We start from the raw sequence: 4,516 nt of genomic DNA, 5'->3' as shown, positions 1-4,516 counted from the left end.
AGGAACTTCTGGTGGTGACTCAGATAATTAGTTGCTCAGCCTAAACTTTCAGGACTTGTCTGTACCATGGAAGCAATGTGTCTTGGTGAGGAAGGGCTGTTTACCGCCTCAGTTGAACCTGCAGGCACATTCCAGACTCAGAAGTTCACCAGTGAACTTGAGTCCTTGGTGTCTGGTCTCCTTGAGCAGCTGCTGTAGACAAGCCTAGAGCTACAATACCAATGAACTTCTAGGTCTGGAGCATGTCAATGGATTCAGGTACGTTAAGGAGACATGTTCAGCTCTATTGTTGCAGTCAAGCTGTATAAATACTCATAAACAATTAGCACTTCCTGAAGATTTTGTGCAAGTGTACAGTGGCTAATTATAAATCTCAACCATATCTAGATCAGTGGTTCTCAAACTCTTTTTTCCATGGAGCACTTGAAAATTGCTGAGGGTCTTGGCCGACCACGTAAACTTTTTTTGTTCTACAAATCAAAGCACACAACTCATATTTTAATATCAATAGTCTTACTTTTCTAATGTGCTGGATGTGCCTGTTTTTTTTTGAGCCAAGTTTTGGGAAGTCAGGTGTAATGTTTGTCAATTTTAACCTTAGGTCACCTTTCTGCGGACCACTTGAATGGAGGTTGCGGACCAGTGGTAGTCCACAGACCACAGTTTGATAATCTCGGGTCTTGATGCAAGGTTATCCCCAAATAGCTTCCAATCAGTTACTATTAATTATAAGAAATTTATCAGACTGAAAATGAGGCAAGCTAGAAATGACACCATTCATGCTATATTCAAAACTTCGAAATTTTTCATTCACTTTATCACATTCTAACAATATTATTAAATAACTTTTGGCTGAAAGGGCTAAATGATATACTAAATTATGCAACAAATCATCAGGTGATGTAATTATCTGTGCACTGTTCAAGCTATATTTAATAATAATCCTGCCAAGTGTATACAATCCATTTTATTTTGTACACTCAGGTCAAGTACATTAAGTTTTGTATGGCTGAGAGTAAATGTTTAATTACATAAACTAATGTTGATTGATGCACATTTATATTTTTATACTACTACTCAAAGAAAAGCTTGGGTAAATATTAAAATTAGAGCAGCATCTTATTGCAAATAAGGGAGTAAACTACAAGTTCAAGAGTGGGTCATGCCCACTGCTGTACCATTGTATGATCAGAGTTGCAAAACTTGTATCCAGCGTGCAAAAACAAAGTAGCTTCCATGTGCTTGGCAAAGGTTTCTCCTTTAACTAAAAGGGAAAGCAGATATTTTAGCCATTTTATGAAGAGGAGACCCTTAAATTAGCTGTCATGAGATGGGATTAGGCTACCAGATCTCTGAGTGTAGAGGGATGCAAAGACTTTAGTGTGGCAACTTTGTCAGGGTGAAAGGATGAGACTTCCTAAGGGCCTGCCCCTTTAGAAAGTTGTTTATTTTTTTCCACCAGTAAAATTACATAACTTTAAAAATCAGCAAAACAAACATACACATTGTTTAAAAAGTCTGTCTTTTTATTGATTTTTTTTTCCCCCTCCCCCCCCTTATTTTAATCATCAGCATGAATCTATATAAAAATATATTAAGGTTTGGACAAAATCAAGGAGTCTACCTGTGATAAGCTCCCAGAAGATAAGGTTCTGAATGGCAGCCAGCATGGCTTTGTCGTGGGCAGATCTTGCCTTACCAGCCTCAACTCTTTTTATGACCAGGTAACTTGCCACCTGGACATGAGAGATCAGGTTGACATTGTATACCTAGATTTTCAAAAGGCCTTTGATCTAGAATTCCACTACACTCTCATGAGAAAATTGGAGGATTGTGGGCTTAACTCCAAGACAGTCAGGTGAGTGAGAAACTGGCTGCAGGATAGGACCCGGAGAGTCCTAATGAAAGGATATGCATCTTCCTGGTGAGATGTGGGCAGTGGTGTCCCATAGGGGTTGGTGCTCAGTCCAGTACTTCTCAACATCTTCATTAATGATTTGGATGTGGGGGTAAAGAGCTCACTGGCCAAGTTCATGGATGACACCCAGTTGTGGGAAAGTGTGGTCACGCTTGAAGGTAGGCTACAGTTACAGGTGGACCTAGACAGGCTAGCAAGTTGGGCGGATCGGAACCTGATGAAGTTCAACGGTGAGAAATGTAAAGTGCTCCACCTCAGGACAAACACCCCTCAACACACCTACAGGTAGCACCAAACTGACTGACTAGCAGCATGAATGAAAGGGACCTGGGGGTAATAATAGACCACGGTGTGAAAATGAGTCGGCAGTGTGATGCTGTAGCCGGTAGGGCAAATAATACTCTGACATGCATCGATTGATGAATCTCCAGCAAAGCCACGGAGGTGATTCTTCCGCTCTATTCAGCATTAGTAAGACTGAAGCTGGAGTACAGTGTCCAGTTCTGGGCACTGCACTTTAACAAAGATGCGGACAAGCTTGAGGGAGTCCAAAGAAGAGCCACCTGTAGGATCAAAGTCTTAAAAGGCAAGCCATGCAAGGAAAGGATGAGGGATCTGGGACTCTTCAGCCTGAGGAAAAGAAGGCTGAGAGGGGACCTGGTAGCAGCTTACCACTACAGTAGGGGAGTACATCAAGGGCTCGGTGAGCAACTGTTCACCAGGGCACCCAAGGGGAAAAGCAGAAGTAATGGCCACAAACTCCTGAAAGATTGATTCAGACTCAACATTAGGAAAAACTTCACAGTCGGGGTATCCAGACTGTGGAATAAGCTCCCTCCAGAGGTGGTGCAATCACCTACCCTAGAAATCTTCTAGAGGAGACTAGACAGTCACCTTGCTGGAGTCACCTGACCCCCAGTTATCTTTTCTGCTTGGTGCAGGGGGCTGGACCCGATCACCTCTGAGGTCCCTTCCAGCCTTACAATCTATGAAATTCATGAATAATATGAATAGTTTACCATCAGTGATTCACTTGTTTGCATTTAGGAGTTATACATCAAGTAGCATGAAAGATTCTCCACTCTACCAGGGTGCTAGGGGATCTGAGAAGAGGGAAAGGGAGCGGGGTGGGGGTGGGGGAAGACTGACATTTGTAGCTGGCCTGTGACTGTGATCTTTCCCTGAGTCCCCTTCCAATCACAGTGCTCTGGGGGTAGGATGTAGAAACAGCACATAAGCCTCTGTCTACAGCCTTTCTGTCCCTTTTGTGAGCTGTTTCTGTCTGAGCACCAGGAAGACCCCCTGTTACAGGCTACTATCCCTGCCGCTTTTATCCTGCCATGCCTTAACACACATACAAAGTCACACATGATATGAGTTTTGCTTTGAACAGTTTGAGGTGTAGTTTCCCAGAAACCCCTGCACCTATCTCCTTGAAAACTGGCAGGCCTCATTCCCTCAGAAGGGGCTACCATCCCTACTATTTTCATCCAAATCTGCTGAAAAATAACATATTTCAGTGACTCCCCATTATAGTCTATGGCCAAATCACTGAATCTCTCTGAATCAGCGCCAAATCTTCCAAAGCTGATTCGGCCAAATAAATTCAGGACAGTGATCTGAGTCTCTGAATTGAATCACTGTCCTTTGAATTGGTCAAATCTGAATCCAAATTGAATACTTCTCTATTCACACAGGCCTATTTGCCATACTTACTCAAATTCAAAACTAGTCTTTTTTCCCCCCATTCAACATAGGAGAATAAAGCTCCTCATCTTGGATTTGAGTACATGGTTGCAGGGTTGGCAGCAGCTCCAGCTCTAGCCCCAACCCAGGCTCCAAGTTAGAATCATAGCTACTGCTCACCCTCTCCCCCAATGCTTGCTGCACTGCTTCTGACAATCCCTCCCCCCTGATGCTTACCCTCATGTGTGACTCCAGCCCTGCCCCAGCTTCGGGCATGAGTCACATCGGTGGCTCCAATCCCCACCTAGCCTGGCAGCAGTGGTGGTGACCCTAGCTCCAGCTCCAACTCTGACCTTTTCCTGGGGCTGAGGCTGGGGCTAGAGCTGTTGCCCCCACAGTCACTGCTCCCTGGCTAGAGTGGGACTGAAGCTATAATGGAGGGTAAGCAGCCGCAGGGTTGTGGGGAAGGGACAGGCAGCAAGAGGGGGGTCACCTGGGTAGGGAAAGTGTTGGAGGGGATGCAGACATCATGACTCAGGCAGCAAGGGGGAAAGGGTGGGGGGCACAAGCACTGGTGGGTACAGGCTTCTTGGGGGCCAGGCATGGGGCTGGAGCAGGCAAGTGGCAGGGAGGCCAAGTGATATGGGTAGGTACCGGGGGCATAGGCACCCTGGGGGGAGGCAACAGGGGGAGACAAACACAGAGGGAAAAAGTGTGGAGGTACAAGGGGTTGCGGCCACCTGACCCCACTCCACCTGCCTCCCTGCTGCTGATTTCCCTACTGCAGCAGTGGGGGGATGAATTTAAGGCAGGGGTGAGCAATTATTTGGGCCCAGGGGACATGTAGGAACTTTTGATGAGTTGTCATGGGCTGGGTCAGTATCCTTCCTCCCCCCACCATCAAAAACTCAC

The sequence above is a fragment of the Gavialis gangeticus genome, unplaced genomic scaffold, assembly GCF_001723915.1.
Source record: "Gavialis gangeticus isolate Ggan-Ray unplaced genomic scaffold, GavGan_comp1, whole genome shotgun sequence".
Classification (NCBI taxonomy): Eukaryota; Metazoa; Chordata; order Crocodylia; family Gavialidae; genus Gavialis; species Gavialis gangeticus.
The sequence above is the reverse complement of the archived record's forward strand: the minus strand, read 5'-3'. Positions refer to the sequence as shown.